The sequence below is a fragment of the Onychomys torridus genome, chromosome 6 (genome assembly GCF_903995425.1).
Source record: "Onychomys torridus chromosome 6, mOncTor1.1, whole genome shotgun sequence".
NCBI lineage: Eukaryota > Metazoa > Chordata > Mammalia > Rodentia > Cricetidae > Onychomys > Onychomys torridus.
In genome coordinates, this window is record NC_050448.1 from 2,894,274 (window position 1) to 2,911,706 (window position 17,433).

Genomic DNA, 17,433 nt, shown 5'->3' on the forward strand with positions numbered 1-17,433 from the left:
TCCCCCAGCAATCATAACTAGGGGCTCTAAATTCATGCAACTTCCATTAATGCCACACAATAGCCAATTATCAAAAGGATTAGAAATATACAACTGAGAGGGATTTTGCTCACTATAATTACTACCTGCAAAAGTCTGTTTAAAGTCTGTGCTTATTCCAGGAGAAAAGGTGAAACTCTTCCCTTGATTGGCCCAGATCACAGTACGAGACTGACAACCTGTCCAGGGCCAGACGTTCCCTCCATCTTGACCCCAACAAAAGGGGGCCCATTTTGGTTGACCAGATGTATCATTTCCCAACACTTTAGCAGGCCACCATCCAGACACCCAAGAGGCATTGGCTGAAAAACAAGGGCCTGGTCCAGGCAAATCAAACCATCCAGCCATCTGGTTATATATCAAAACACATGGGGAAACATTTGATCTGTTTCTGACAATTTGGAAACAAAGAGTTCCGTTTAAATCAAAAGAAGCTATTTTCTCCTATAGGAGCTTCCTCTGGGTCCATAGGGAGATATGGAACATCCATACTTTTATTACTACTGAATAGCCGTGGGAATAATATTGCATCATGAAGGACTGGCATTGGTCTCGGGAACACTGACAGTATCCCCCATCTTAGGTCCCTCATTCCCAGCTGAATCATCATTAGCGAGAACAGGGAGATCACTGTCCGCACAGACATGTTCTTCTTGGCAATGGACTCTTCTCACGAGGCCCTCAGGAATCCACACCGGGTCTTGCTGATCCTGTGGGAAAACACAAATAGAACCTCATGCCCATTTAAGCATGGGATCGGGTCCATGCCAAACACCTGTCAAGGCATCTTTCCATTTCACCATTCCTTTAGAAGGACTGTGCTGACAATGATGCCTGTCTGCAGCAGAACAATTGGAAGCATCCAAATTCAAAAAATTCAGGGTAAATAATGCAAGAGAGAATCTGTCCTTAGGGGTACGGCCATAGCCTATTCCCCCTTTTTGTTTTTGAAGCAATTCCTTCAAGGAGCGATGAGCATGCTCCACAATGCCTTGACCTTGTGGATTATATGGTAGGCCATGTACAAGTTGCACATTCATCTGTTGACAGAAGGAAGCGAACTTCTGTCTGGTTTATGTAGGACCATTTTCTGTTTTTAACTGTTGAGGCTTACCCCATGCTGCCCAAGCTTCTAAGCAATGAGCAATAACATGAGAGGCTTTCTCTCCTGCCATTGGGGTGGCATGAATGATTCCAGCGCAGGTATCAACAGATACATGTACCTATTTGACACGTCCAAATTCAGAGATGTGTGTAACATCCATTTGCCATATTTTTAGGGGGAGCAGACTACGAGGGTTAACTCCTAATCTAGAAGGATGATGAAAAATGACACATTGGAGACATTCTAGTACCACCTTTCGTGCATCCGCACGTGAGATAGAAAACTTTTGTTGTAATGTCCTTGCATTAACATGAAATTCTCTGTGGAAAGCATGTGCTCGTTGTATGACAGAAGCCACAAACATCCATTCCTGTCTAGTACACTGGTCCACTATATCATTGCCTTTAGCCAATGGACCTGGCAGACTGGTATGTGCGCGGATGTGTTGCACAAAAAAGGGATTCTTACGTTGCCAGATCAGTTTCTGTAATTGGCCAAACAATGAGCTAACAGGGCTAGAAGATTTGATGCGCCCTGCACATTCAAGGCTATTCAAGGAATTAACAACATAACTAGAATCTGACACTAAATTAAATGCAAACGGACAAGCCTTAAAAACTTCAAGAACTATTGAAAGCTCCACCTGTTGGGGTGCACGTGACAAGAATTGATGCTTTACTGGTTCAGTAGAATCCACCATATAAGCACCACAGCCTGTCTTAGACCCATCTGTAAATATAACACTGGCTCCTGTAATGGGCTGGGAAGCAGCTGCCTTAGGGAAAACTACAGGATGTTCTTTAAAGAAAGTTAATAGTGGATGTTTAGGATAATGGCAATCTATGTGTCCTGGATAGGTACAACGCAGTATTGCCCAATCATCTATGGCAGCACATAATATCTTGACTTGAGTAGAATCATAAGGAACAACTAGCATTTGTGGTGATTTTCCAAAATATTGTAAACACTGCTAAATACTCTGCTGTGCAAGTAACGCTACAGCAGTAGGATAATACTCAATTGATTTTGCAGGTGAGATTTTAGCATAAATCCATAATAAGTGTCCTTTTTGCCATAAAATTCCTGTAGGTTGTAACTGGGTAGGCAGAATGCACAGGGTAATATCATCATTATTTTGCACTCTTTGAAGAAAAGCCCTTTGTATCCTATCCTCTAATTTTGTTAAGGCTTCTCAGGCTTCATTGGGTAGTTGCCTCGGTGAATCCAAGGCTGCATCTCCAATTAGAATATCATATAATGGTTTTAATTCATAATTGGCCATTTCTAAACTTCCTCTTATCCAATTTATATCTCCTAATAATTTTTTAAAATCATTCAATGTACCAAGATGATCCTTCCTTAATTCTACCTTTTGTGGCATGATATGATAATTAGTTATTTTAGAGCCAAGATAATTGACAACTTTGCTCTGTTGCACCTTCTCAGGGGCGATACAGAGTCCCTTTTGCTTTAGCAGTTCTACAAGTGAGCTAATGCTGCTTGAAGAATGCTCTCCTCTTTAGCTGCTAACAGTATATCATCCATATAATGGAGGCATCTCAAGCCAGGAAAACGTGCTCTCAAGGGTTCTAAAGCAGTTGCTACAAACAGTTGACACATAGTAGGACTATTGGCCATGCCTTGTGGCAATACAACCCATTCATATCTTTTATCAGGTTCCTCATGATTAATGGATGGTAAAGTGAAAGCGAATCTCTCACTCTCTTTGCTATTCAGCGGAATGGAAAAGAAGCAGTCCTTATTATCTACCACAATAATAGGCCAATTTTCAGGCAAGGCTGACAGCAATGGAAGACCACGTTGTATGGGTCCCATAATTCTCATTTGCTCATTTATAGCTCTAAGATCATGTAACAATCTCCATTTTCCTGATTTCTTCTTAATGACAAATATGGGTGCATTCCAGGGAGAAAGGGAGGGTTTAAAGTGCCCTTCCTACAATTGCTCTTTCACTAATTGATATGCAGCATATAATTTCTCAGAGGAGAGTGGCCACTGAGGAACCCACACTGGCTCCTCCATTATCCAGGATATGGGAATACCCTCCTCAGCGGCCCCTAGGAAAAACCCAATCCTTGTTTGGGTTTCCTAGGTACTGCTTGTATAGGCTCCTTTCTGCCTTATAAAAATATTCCCAAGCCAAAATTAGGATGACACCCCATATTTTTAGATTCTTTGGGATATTTGTTACTCAATTGAAAGCCCATGGGTTTCATAAGATCCCTCCCCCAAAGGGACACTGGAAGTTCAAGAACATAGGGTTGCATAATGCCAGAGTGACCTTCTGAATCTTGCCAATTCAACAAATTTGCACTAATATTAGGAGCACTGGCATAACCCAATCCCTGCAATGTTTGTGAGGAAGCCTGTGTAGGCCAACCTCGAGGCCAGTCTTTGCTAGCTATGATACTGCGATCTGCCCCAGTATCCAAAAGTCCCATTATCTTGGTGTCATTAATGGTTAACTGTAATGTGGGTCTCTGATCTAAGTCTAAAGATAAAAATGTTAAATCTGTGCCTGAGGAGCCGAATCCGTTACTTCCTCTTTCTTTGTCACAGGCTGGGTGAGAATCATGTAAGCTTGGTAACAGGATAAGTTGTGCAATTCTGTCTCCCGGGGAAATGGCAGTGATTCCTTTTGGTGATTCAACCATGATTTTAACTATACCTGTATAATCTGAGTCAATTATCCCAGGATGGATTCGCAATCCCCGTAATGTAGTAGATAATCTCCCTATTAACAATCCCACTGTCCCAGGGTCAAGGAGGCCTTGAAAATCAGACTCCACTATTTGCACCCCCATTTGTTGGGTTGATATGAGTCTGGTGGTGGCACGGAGGTCCAATCCTGCTGAACCTGCAGTGGCTCGCCACGGTGTTTGGGATGTCTGAGGGTTGGCCACTGCTCTTGATTCCCTTCCTGTCTCTGATCCTCCATTGCCCCATATATTTGTGGGCCCTGAGGCTGCCCCCCCCCCCCCCGCTGTCCATTTTTTGGAGCAGTATTATTCCTCAGAGGTTGTCCATTAATGTCCTTGATTGACCTGCATTCACTCACCCAATGTTTTCCTTTCTTACCCTTAGGACACAGTCCTGTGACAGGGTGTTGGTCACTCTCTGGTCTCTGGTTACTTCCCCCTTGATTACTTCCTCCTTGGGGGCAGCTGCATCTCATATGCCCCATTTTACCACATCAGAAGCAAGTCCCAGTGCCACCTGCCCTCTTTTGACTAATTTGTAAAACTGCAGCAGCCAGCCCAGCATTGGTTAGTGGTCCCCCTAATTCCATATCCACTTTCATCCAAACCTCCAATCCTTTAGTTTTGTAAGGTGTAATGGCAGCTCTACATTCCTTAGTGCACTGCTCATAAACCAACTGCTTAATTAATGGCATGGCTGTATCAGGATCACCAAATATCTTTCCAGCTGCATCCACTAGGCGAGCTACAAAGTCTGAGAAGGGTTCCATGGGTCCTTGGACAATTTTAGTGAGATTACCACTAACTTCTCCTCTATTGGGTAATGCCTTCCAAGCTCTGGTAGCAATGTTGTTAATTTGCTCATAAACTGGATAGGATAACCATTTTGCTGATTTGCAAATCTACCGTGCCCAAGTAACATATCCATATCCCAAGCAGCTTGGCCTCCACCAGTAACCCTGTTAGCTGCAGCCTGTTCACTAGCGAACTCTATCAGAAAGGCTTTCCAATCTAAATACTGACCAGAATGTAAACAGGCTTGTGCAAGGTTCATCCAGTCTGACAGAGTCATAGCATGTCTATGCAGAGCTTCCAACTGAGTTACTGTAAAGGAAGCTGTAATACCATATGTCCGGACAGACTCTGCTAATGATTTAATAATCTTGAAATCGAGAGGTTCATGATATCTCTGATTCCGAGGATTCTGAAATACTGGGAATGCAACTTGCATTTCTGTTCTAACATCTCTCCATACTCTAGGATTAAAAGACACTCTGCCCTCTGCCCCCATTGCTCCAGGATATGGAGGGGGAACAGAAGGGACCATGCTCTTATGGCCCTTTTCTAACTGTTTGGATCCTCTTCTCTGTTTTCTTTTCTTTCTAACCCTCAGTTGTTGCAATGACTCACAAACGGATTCAACATCCTCATCATCCAAGACAGAATCGGAGAGATCGGAAGCACAGGAGTCTTCCAACTCAGAAAGGCTAGGATATAAATTTGTATATTTTTTCTCACCTTTTGCTTCTTTATTTTTTATTTGTCCTGCCTTTCCAGGTACTGCTTTCTCTGAGGTTGCCTTTTCTAATCTTTCTTCCTGCAGTATTTCCAGAGCAGTTTAGCCATTCTCAACCGTCTCACTGCATCTCTGATCTTCTAAACATCCTCTTATTAGTTTCCAGACTGGTCTAACCCCATGCTTAAGTGTGCCTTGCTCTGCAGCGAAGTCTAGGTCTCTTCCCAATTTCTCCCAGGAAGACACTGTAAGACTTCCTGAAATTGCAAACCAAGGAGCAACAACATCACACTCTTCCAGAAATCTTCCTAGGGTGCTTTTCCTTATCTTCAATTTCTTAGAGAGAAGCAGCTCATTAAGAGCCAGAAAAATTGGGTGCGAGGAGGAAGTGCCCATCTTAGTATATCCTTTCTTCCTCAATTTGGGAGGTTTCTCTGGGCCTTTACCGAACAGCCCCAGCCTTCCAGTTTCACTTGCTTATTTTGTTTTTCTGATTACCCGTCCACTATTGTCGCGGCTCTACTGTCCCGCTCCCCCTTTATCTACAGGTGAGAGCAAAACACCCGCTTTTGTCGTGGATCCCCAATTTACCTGAGGACTTACCGGTATACCCCCTGACTGCAGAAAGTTCTGAGCCCCACGGAGAGACGTGGTAGTTCCCTGTACGGGCCACCATTTGTCGTGACCGCCTCGACCAGAAAGGATGACGCAACACCGGAGCTCTTCTTTAAGCAGTTTATTCAGGACCTTGTTAGTAGTGATGTCTCCCCCCAGGCAAGCCTCTCCCAGCCCTTAAGTAGGTCTGGGCTACCAACCCCAGACAGCCACATGGGCACTATCCATAGGTCCACGCATATGCCAGCGGCACACAAATCCAGCCTTAGCCAAATAAGGAGCTGTTTACCACAAAGAGTACTTGCCGTCGGGAAGGCAGAGAGTGGAAGCCAGAGCCATCTTTAAGGTGCGGCTACACACAGCTCTCTACAACAATTTTTCCATTCCAGGTACTTGGTGTCTACATATGGTAACCTACTTAATCTTAACAATTCCAAGAGGTTAATAATATCCTTATTGCACAGATAAATGCCATAAGATACTGTTCTTTCCATCAAAATAGAAAGAAAAATTTATTATAATCTCCCAAGGTTCCAAAAATCCACCCTCCCCAACTAAGTTTTCTCTGCCTTAACTTAGCGCTCCAGGGAGATCCATGTAAGTAAGTGGATTACAAAAGTAACAGCACCCCTTATCCTATTTCATTGAATCTGCTAAGGTGGCAGAGCTGTCAGTAGTGAAGGGTACTGAGCTCCTTAAAGGTAACCAAGTTGCATGCCTGTACAACAGAGTTTCCTTTATTTTTTCCCGGTGATTAGAACGCTGATGGAATGAGATATTAGAAGGCTATCACAGTGTACAACTAGCACCTGTCTCCTCCTGAGATGTGAACAGTTTACTTCTGACTAGTGCATTTTGTCTCACTTATTGACGCCTATACTTTCTTGGGATCTGCTCCTGGTAAAACCCCAGTGCTGATTATTGACATTTGGAGCCTCAACTTGAGTTTGGCCCTTGACTTTGCTTCACTTCAGCCAACTAGTAGCATTAGTTCCTTACCATGCAACTGTTTCTAACTGGTTCCCTGTCTTTCCAGGAGGCTGCTCCTGGAGTTTGAGTCAACCTCAGTGTCTCTTCTAGGGCTTCAAAGCTTGTTTTCTATGGGGCATTATTGCATCAGACTTTGTTAAAGACAAGAAGTCTTTCCCATTGCTATATTAAATTGGCTTAAATGGTGTGTATTAGAAGTGGTATACCTTCTTATGGAAAAGAAAGGCAAGCTACAGCATAATAAAGGTGGTCAACAAGGGACATCATAGCCAGATAGGCACCAAGGATTTCCTAACTTACTGTCTTAAATCTGCATCATAGGGCCATGGAGACTTCACATGGCATCCAGACATCCATTCCTGGTCATAAGTGAGGGAAGCAAGATTATCCTTCTTTTTCATAAGTCAAGACCAGGTTAACACATTATCAACTGGTTTAAAGCAGTGCTCAGTTGAAGCTCTCCTATATTCATGTCTGATTTGTGCTTTCATAGTTGTTGACCTTGACTATCTGCTAACTGTTTGTTGCTGACTTGTTTTGTTACTTCTGAAGTGTCACAGTTACCAAGACATACCTGTATCTGTTCTTAGTTCCCTCACTATCTATGGGATGATCTAGGGTCTGTTTCCTGAAATATATGGAGACTTCATATTAGAAACTATCCTTGTTTACCATTCAGTCTCTGTTACAATTAGAAACAAGAATAAAAGAAATGATAATGGTGTCACACACACACACACACACACACACACACACACACACTCACACACATATATTTCAAGGCCTTCAGGTGGAGGCAGCTGACCTGATGTCATTGGCCCACAGTCCTGTCCCCAACCTAGCTTAGTTGTGCTATATCAGCTACAGCCTTTCCTCTTTCCTCAGTGCCCCAGACCTTGCTTGTTGTCCTTCAACCATAGTCTTTTTCCCACAGAAGCATGTGTGAGCAACTTGCAGTTATCACCCTGGCCCTTTTCTCGCACTGTCCACAGAGAGCCTACTCCTATGCCAACTTGTCAAATGTGTGATTTGCATGAAATAATTTAACTTTTTGTGCTTAGTATTTGGGGGGAATCTATGGACATCCAGGAAAAAGTATGTGCACAACATTTACTTATTAAAATGTCAACATTTACTTAGCAAACCATAGAAATAGGGAGGCCCACTATGAGTAGCTTTGGTATTATGGAGAGATCTCAGTCAATAGAACAAATGGATTTAGATCTAAATAATAGCTCAACTTCTTAATAGTTGTTCACCTGCTCTTACTGTTGTTATTTGTAAAATGTTCATAATGCTGCCACTTTGAAGAAAGCTAGAATGGGGAAGTGCTTATCACAGTGTACATGTGTTATTAATAACAATTATCCTTATTGATGGTAACATCTCTAGGCACCCTTTTTCCTTATCTAAGAGCAATAGAAAACATTGACACTCTTTGAGAAGGACAATGACATGATCAATCTGGCTGCAGCCTATGTTAGTTATTTTGGGGCTCTTACCCTGTGAGGAACACGTCCCAAACACAACAAATCCACAAAAGAGCTGTTTATTAATATAGGATAGAAGAGACGTGACAGGCCTGTGGGACACACACACATGGACAGGAAGAGAGGAGAAAAGAGGAGAGACCTGTGCAAAATGGCTATTTTGAACTGGAAATAACTAGGCAGTCCATTGGGGAAGCCCAACCATATGGGCATGTTGTGACTTCTTATCATGCTTGACTTGTTTTTCTCTAAAAAGAAGAAGAAAATGTGGATGAGTGGGTATGGGGCATCATTTCTCTCAAAGATTGCTTCAGGCTGAATGGTGGGCATTGATTGGTTATTGGGGGAAAATGGGAAAGCTGGCTCCTGAAGTCCTGGGATGAAGTCTTGCAGCTGTGTCCATCCTTCATGGTGTGGCTGGTCCTGGGATGAAGTTCTGTCATGCCTTGTCCTGCAGCTGTCTGTCCTTCTGGCTGGGAACCTTCTGTCTAACAAGACACTGGTGACATAAAAGCTTAGAGAAAAGACTCATTATTATTTTATTTTTGGAGTTGACACTTACCTGAGATAGATCTGGCCTGTCCAGATGGAGACATGTTAAAAAGGTGACTGTGATAAAATTAATAATTATTATGTTTTAGTACTCTGCTTCATTTTTACCTGAGACAAGCCTTATTTGAGGTAGTTTATTTAAGGCACCTGTTTGTTTTGTTAGTTTAGCATTTAGGACACGCAGGTGATCAGTTGCTGAGTATTGAACAGTGATAGATTGTTATATCCTTACCGCCTGGATATTTTGATGGTCCCTTTTGCCTCTGGCCCTGTGTGTCCCTAGTTGGGAAAGGAAGGGGTGATACCTTATTCCTTTGGAAATGGTGACAAGGCAGTGGATCCTGGTGTCCTCTGGAGCTTGAGAGTGCAAGAGAACTTATTTTTTGAATTAGGGACAAGGCAAAGATCATGGCCCTGTCTGTATGCACATGAGAAACACAGGCGGTAACTTTGAAGTGAGACAATGAGCTCTTATCTTAGTTGGAAATCTTTTTCATTAAGTAACTCTCAAAGTACAGTTAAATCTGGTGAGGTGGGTAAGGCTGTCCTCTGTTCCCAACAATAGAAAGGAGGAGTGACATCCTAAAACTCCCAGGACTGAGTCAATGGCTCTGGTGTGCAGAAGGAAAGAAATGGATCACTTCCCTGCTGAGTTCTGGGTTCCCTGCTGTGTCTGTAGCCAAGCCTAGGTTTGCTGGAGGTCTTAGCTTGATGTACCCATGTGTCTTGGCACCTGGGGGCAGTCAGCTGACTGTTTTTCTTTCTAGGCGGCACCTTTAACAAGGTTGTTGATGGCTTGGCAGGGCATTCACTAGCCTGTGGCCTTTTTTTCACTTAAGACAGCGACCCAACAGTGAGTCAGCAAGTGCCAGCACTTGGCAATTTTGTTTTTCGGGCTTTTATCTCTTCCCTGGCACACCTTAAATGCCATAGATGACTCTTTTGCCCATGGGGTCAGGAGCCTTGCTCTCGAGATATTTAACTTTTAGCCAGGAACAAGAGACGATTTTATTCCATGTCCTGATTTTTTTCCTGATGATTGGTGGCTTAAGGACAAATTTTGGAAGATCTGTCAGTATGCAGACTGTAAACCGATCCTTTTGGAAGACTTGCCTGAGGCTATAAGCTGATTCTTTTTGGCTTAGGAGCCAAGCTGATTATTGTAAACTTAATTGTTTAGATCTCAACTGCTTTTAGACCTGTCTGTGCTTCTCAAGACAGTTTGAGAATGAGTGGGTGGAGTTAAGGTGAGTTAGGGCAAGTCTTAGAAACCGCCCAAGCCCACACATTTGAGCCTGTCCACTGCCGGCGAGGAAGTCAGACAGAAAAGGTTACACATGGCCGACGCAGATGTGGGAAAGGAAAGAAAGGGTTTAGAGCTTAAGCAGAAAGCTGGGAGATGAAGCAACTCTTATTTTCCTGTTTGCTGGTTGAAGTACCTGCCACACTGTTATGTGGTCAGGTTTACTGGTATCTGCCCCATCCATCAATGTAAGTGGGTAGTATCCTCTCCTTTGTCCCATGGCTGTAGCTGAGTGGAAAATAAAAAATGAAACAAACAAACAAACAAACAAACCGGGATCAGACTTCAACTTAGGCATTCCGAGAATGAAGTAAGATCTAAGATCAGCTCAAGTCTTCCCCCACCTCTTCTTCAAGGGATGGGAAGAGCTGTGACTGTGCTGCCGTTGGTCCACCTGGTAGACCCCAGACAACATTTTTGCTCCTTCTTGTAGGGAGTGAAAATGTGCCTGCCATTGCCGGCACAGCCTGGGGACAACCCCAGAGGTTGTCTGTCACAAACATATAGCTCAGATTTCAGTCATTAGAACAGCAGACTCACTGTGAAAAATCGTGGCGGTATCAGTAGTGGAAAGCTGCGCTTCTCATGGCTGGCCACCAACTGCGGCGACCAGCTGGAGGTGCGTGCTGGTTGGTGGAAGAATCACAAGCCATGGTTACCTTTCTAGAGCTTTATTGAGAGAGAGAGAGAGAGAGAGAGAGAGAGAGAGAGAGAGATAGGGACAGAGAATCTTCCAGTTTAGGTATAGCTAGGAGCACATGAGCAGGAGTGAAGGAATCCAGGAGAGACAGTTTAACAGTGAGGAAGAAAGCTAAGATAAAGAGCAACTCTTTCCATTTGCATGTTCGCTGGCCAAAATTAGATATCTCCTGTAAAATATTGGGATTTTTTGTTATTTACTTGGGGCATCTCTCAGTATAGAGATGAATAAGCTTAGGAATGTTTAAGTAAAGCTTCAAGAAGACAGCCTAAGGGAGAGGAAGGACTGATCAGGTTGGAAGCCTTATTTCCCATGTCTACAGTGGAGAGGCAGAAAAAAAAAAACAAAACAAAAAACAAACAAACAAACAAAAAAAAACGTGATCCAGAGCTGTGTGAAGCAAGGATTTCCTGGGAATCCTTAATGTCCAATCACTCTGTCAAGCACGCAAAACAAAATGTTCTGGCTTCACACAGCCCCAGGATGCACCCGATGTTGGTGGTCCGATTGCGAGAAATATCTCAAGCTGCAGACGTGGGAGATGACTGGAAATTTAGGTCTGTGATAGGGGCTGACTGTAGCCAGTAAAGACCGTGGCCAGGGGTTCCCCCGGTTTCAAGAATAACCAGTGAGGTGCCAGATGCTCAGCTGTCGTTCTCATGGATCCAGGAAACTGTTTACGCTAGCAAAAAAGGGGAAAACTCACCAATCAGAGGAGTGGTGTTGCATGCAGATTTGTGCAGCCAGGTGAATGGACAGTGGTCTGTTGCATACGGAGCAGAGTCCATGGGGAAGCACCCATTCCATCACTGCACCAATGTTAGTTATTCCATTGGGCAAGCACAACCGTGTGGGCATGTTGTGACTTCCTATCAGCCTAGGGATAAACTGAAGAACCATGGAAATAGGAAGGACAGCGGCTGTAGTAGTAACAGTAGGAGGCTTATCTGGAGAGTGGAGGGCAATCAGGGACAAACACGCTCTTTTAAGAGGTGTTTTTAGGGGTATTTGCAAGTTTTTGTGTTTCGGTATGAAGAATATTATTATTAAGAAAGAACTAGAATGGGTGAGATGATAGCATATAGATATGATCCATATTTATGCAGATGAGGTCTTCTGTGCTTCTGTTGTCTGCAGAGGGCTGGCACCAGCTGTGCACAAATATCCCCACAATGCAGCAATCCTGGTCTTAATTCATGTAAAACAAAGACAACTTTGCTTCCCTTATTTAAGATCACTGCTGATAAGCATGGTTGTCTGGATACCACATGAAATCTTCCTTCAGGAAGGGACTCTCCTGCTGTTACCCTCTGGATGATATTTTATTGTGTGTGTGTGTGTGTGTGTGTGTGTGTGTGTGTGTGTGTGTGTTTTGTTTTTTTGTTTTGTTTTGTTTTTTGTTTTTTTGGACAGGGTCTTATGTGGCTCAGGCTGGCCTAGGATTCACTATTCAGCTCAAGATGATCTTGAACTACAGATCCTCCTTATGCTTTTTTTTTAAAATGCTGAATGTCATTTATTGAAGGAGGGAGGAGGTCTTAAATACAGGCTTACAGCACAATGGGAGAACCCCTGAAGGGCAGAAGTTTGCTACCGCTACCTAAGTTTTACAATTTTGCATCTAAGCTGTTAATGCCCAATATGCAGGATACACAGACAAGGAACTTCCATTAAGCATTCAGGAGGGTGGAACCCGGCAGGGAATTAGCATAGGGAGGATATCAAGGTCAAGGTCAGCAAGCAAGGCAACAGTTACCCAAATGGGGGCCAGGGCCCTACAGGTCTCCCCTTTTACTAAAACATGAGCTTCTGACTTAGGTTTCATGGGATGTCAGCAGGTCACCTGACCTGTCATGGAGACATCTGCCCAGGCCACATAGGTGCTCTGTCTTAGGTTGGTGAGCTCCCCTCAGGAATTGCCCGTCTCTGAATACTCATAATCATACAGGCTCAATTGTGTGTGAGATGCAGAGTTAGCTCTCAAAGTGGCATTGGGTTTGCAATCTGTGTGTTCAACACAGAAAAGACCAACAGAAATCCTAAGCCACACATAGCCAGTAAGCTAAAGGCAACTGAGCCATTCCCTCCCTTAATGAACCTTACTGCAAATTGGAGACCTTGTAAGAAGGTATTACAAAAGCAAATGGAACTTGAGTTTATAAATTTATAACTTTCAAAGCCAATTTTGAAAATGAAAAAAAAAAATAGCTGGGCATGTGCCACCATACCCACCTCATACTGTTAACTTTTCCATTAAATGGAGTAAGCAAGTGATATTCAGTTTAGATCTAGGTACCAGTTATATAGGGAGTCAAAGAAAGAAATCTCACAGCTGAGTTCCAGCTCTCATGGTTACCAATTTTCTGGTGAAATAGAACTTAGATTGTTAGGGAATCTGAAAACAACAGGAATTACGAATTCCAGCAAGCATTTTGCCTGGCTGTGTGCCTCTACATCAAGCAGCAGCTCCTGTTTATATATCCAAAATCCTAGATGAAAAAGAGAATAATACAGTGGGAAGATGCATGCAAGTTTCTACAATCATAGCAGGAAGGAAGAAGTAATAGGATATGAAAATACATTCTGAAGCTAGGTTCTGTTTTCCTCCAACAGTAGGTCAGGGTATCTGCTAAGAAACAAGTGAGTCTTTCAATATGGTGTGTGTGTGTGTGTGTGTGTGTGTGTGTGTGTGTGTGTGTGTGTTTTCCATTGGTTGCTTGTTACTCCACACTAAAGGTGAGATTTCTGATAATAATATAGCTGTACTTTCCATTTTATCTAAATTAATCTTTCACCTGAAGTCTGTAACATTTTCTTTTCAAATAGAACAAGTTCCAAAAGTTTGAAGGGTATTTCAGTTGTTTATAATTTTCATTAATATAGCCCTCAGTGAGACTTAGAATTTGCAGACTTAGGCCTCTACCTACCAATAGGAAGTTTTCCTTTGTGTTTGTTTGTTTGTTCTCCTCCATCTGCTCTTATTTCTCCTTTGGAGCTACTAGTACTCTTATATTAAATCTTTTGACTCCATTTTTAATTCTCTTATTATATTGTCCCCTAGTGCTGTTCAACTATTTATTTTCCTCCAGGCCATGATAATGTGCCTTATCCTTTGTGTCGTCTGTACAGTTGTTAAATTGGGAAATTTGTCCTTTAGGCCCAAGAAAGGCTTTACTTGAAAAATTCTGAATGTTTGTGTTTTATTCAGTTTGAGGCCATGGATCCTTAAGATAGGAGGAAGAGGAGTTAGGTGAACCCTGATTTTACTTTGTAAAATGGTATCTTTCTCCAGAAATAGGCAGTAAATTTTCAATTATTTGTGGATTTTTTTCTAGCAGTAGACTTTATGTCCCTAAAACAGTCCATTTTCCCTGGGTATGGTGGGTCTTTCTCTACCTTCACACAGAAAGCTGAGAAGGCTGGGGGGTACTCCTCCTCTACCCAATTAAAAAGTGTGTTATAGATAATCCCAAGGATAGAGACATAAACTCAGTCCACACTCTAGATGAGAATCATAGACAGTTAGACCAGCTAAGGAATGGAGAGAGAAAGATGACTGGATGGGGCAACATCCTAAAAACAAGTAAAACTCAAACTCACTCAAAGTGGTCTCAGAAAGAGTCTTCTTCACCCATGAAATCCATAATGCTCAGCAGTAAAGCTCTACTTTGTGCTGATCTCTTTTCAAATTATTTGTTTATTTATTTATTTTTAATTTGACAGAGAAAATGAACCCACCTGCTAGCTGGTATCAAGTTTTCAGTGTACTTTTTAAGAGTTATATGCTATAGGAAAGCTGGTTGATTTCTCTAAATAGTTAATTGGGCATGAAGACAATTTTCCTGAACTTGCCAGGCTAAGTTCTCTTAACTCTGATATTTGAAATGGCAAAATATTCAAGATGGGTTGTACTTCTACAATCTTTTGAGCCCTGGTCTTGGGTCTCTCATTTCAGTAACCTTGACTTTTGTATCATGACATTCTAGAGTAAAGAACCATGGCACACTGTGTATAGTTCTCTGCTCTTTGAGATCCATTCTCTCTCTAGACTCCAGCTCTGTCCCAAGTTCTGTTGTTCATGTGCTTGTCTAGCATACAGAATAAAATTTCTCACCAATTCTTTCTGCTTTGGACACAGTACAGTCCAGATCTTATTTAAGCACTGCTATTTTCATGTCTCAGCAGGCCAGAAACCAACATGATTTGGAATGTCTTAAGAACCCATAAATATAGCATCATTATTTAGGTAACACGAAGAAATTGTTCCATGCTTAAGATTTTAAAAATATAACCTTCTCTAAATGATTCAGAGGTGGGAAAAGATACAAAAGGAGTCACTGTCATGATGTGCTGTATTTGTAATGCCTTGTCTATTGATTTGATTGGCTCTTCAAACTGCTCTGTGACCTGGAAAATAATTGTTTTTCAGGCACTAGCAACTTCAACAGCTAAAGTCATATCTTCTCCCTGGCTTTAGTGCAGCTGCCCTAGAGTGACTTTCTATAACCCTGACAATAACTATGAAGAGTCATTGTACTGTTATCCATCCATATAATCTAACAGACACCTTTTACCTATTGCAACTGGTTTGTCTTTCTTCCAGAGTAAAAAGAACAAATCTAGCTTAAAGAATGGATTCTTTCAGGTGTTAACTCATTTTAAGAAAAATAAATGGCAACCCCCAAATCTCTGCCAGCCTTTGATCCCTGCAAGTCTCTAAATAACTTAGTATTATAAAAATTGATTCTGAAAAAGCCTATCTGTTATTATATCTGATTTATATAAAGACTCTGACTTAAAAACAAATATTGACTGAGGCTTAAAGCCTCATACTTCAGCACATGAGGAAACATTTAAGGCCTTTTAGTCCAATTTCTCATTAATGCCAAGTTGTCTGTTGCATTCTAGCTTAATTCTCTGATGAGCTTAACCCAATACCCCATGGAGAGCCAATCTGAATTGGAAAACTCTGTTAAAAATGTCTTGACATATTGAGCTTGGATCAAATTATGACCATTGATTCTACTTCTACCTTGATAACATCCATTTTGCAAAGTCACCCCTGTAGACAGCATTGTATCATCTCGGGAAAGTCAAATGTCTTTACAAAGATTCTGAGAAGGCACCTGTTTGGATGCTGTACTGAAATCTTAAGTAATGCTTTGTGTGTGTGTGTGTGTGTGTGTGTGTGTGTGTGTGTGTGTGTGTGTGTAACTTTTAGTGGAGCATTTTGAGACTGTTGGGCAAGAGGTATACGTACTGAATCTAGTTTGAGGAAACATCATTCCACAACTAAAGGTGTAATGTTGCAAGGAACTTTACCAGCCATCACCCTAAAAGAGCTCAGAAAGGGTCAGAGGAAGGGTAATTAGTATCTACATTGACGTGGTTGATAGAAGGAATGATGTCTACATAACTGCAGCATAAATAGGGCTTACTTACTCTTTTGTTTGTTTGTTTGTTTTTCAAGACAGGGTTTCTCTGTGTAGTTTTGGTGCCTGTCCTGGATCTCGCTCTGTAGACCAGGCTGGCCTCGAACTCACAGAGATCCACCTGGCTCTGCCTCCCAAGTGCTGAGATCAAAGGCGTGAACCACTGCAGCCTGGTGGGCTTACTTATTCTTGAAGGAATATTTTAAAACAGCCACTACAAAGGGTTTTTAATGTTCCTAACAGAAAAAAGTGGTACCAGCCTGTGATGATAGCTCAGTGACTTACTGTAAAGTATTCATCATGCATCATGCAAATGCATGGAAAAGTCACAGTGTGCGCTAAATGTATATACATTTACTGTATATCAGATAAAAATGTAAACACATTGAAATGAGATAAAGACTAGAGAAGGACTCAATAGATACCACAATGTACACATCAAAGAGTAATTAGTGGTCAGTTGGTAGGGTGCTGGCCTAGCATGCATAAGGCCATTTTGGTCTGATCTCCAGAACCACATAAGCTTTGTGTGGTGTACACCTGGGTCCTGGCTAGTTTTATGTCAACTTGACACAAGCTAGAGTCATCTGAAATGGAGGAACCTCAATTAAGAAAATGCCTCTATAAGATCCATCTGTAGGGCAATTTTTGAAAATTAGTGATTGATGGGGGAGGGTCCAGCCCATCAGGGGTGGTGCCATGGGCTCCCTTGGCTGGGTGGTTCTGGGTTCCATAAGGGAGCAATTCAGTAAACAGCACTCCTCCATGGTCTCTGCATCAGCTCCTTCCTCTAGGTTCTGGCCCTGTTTTAGTTCCTTTCCTGACTTCCTTTGATGATAAACAGCAACACTGAAGTATAAGCCAAAAAACCCTCTCCTCTTCTTTATGCTGTTTTAAAATAGAAATTGAAACCCTTACTAAGACAACCTGAACCTAGAATTCTGGTATGTTGCGTTGCCGGTGTGGTGTGT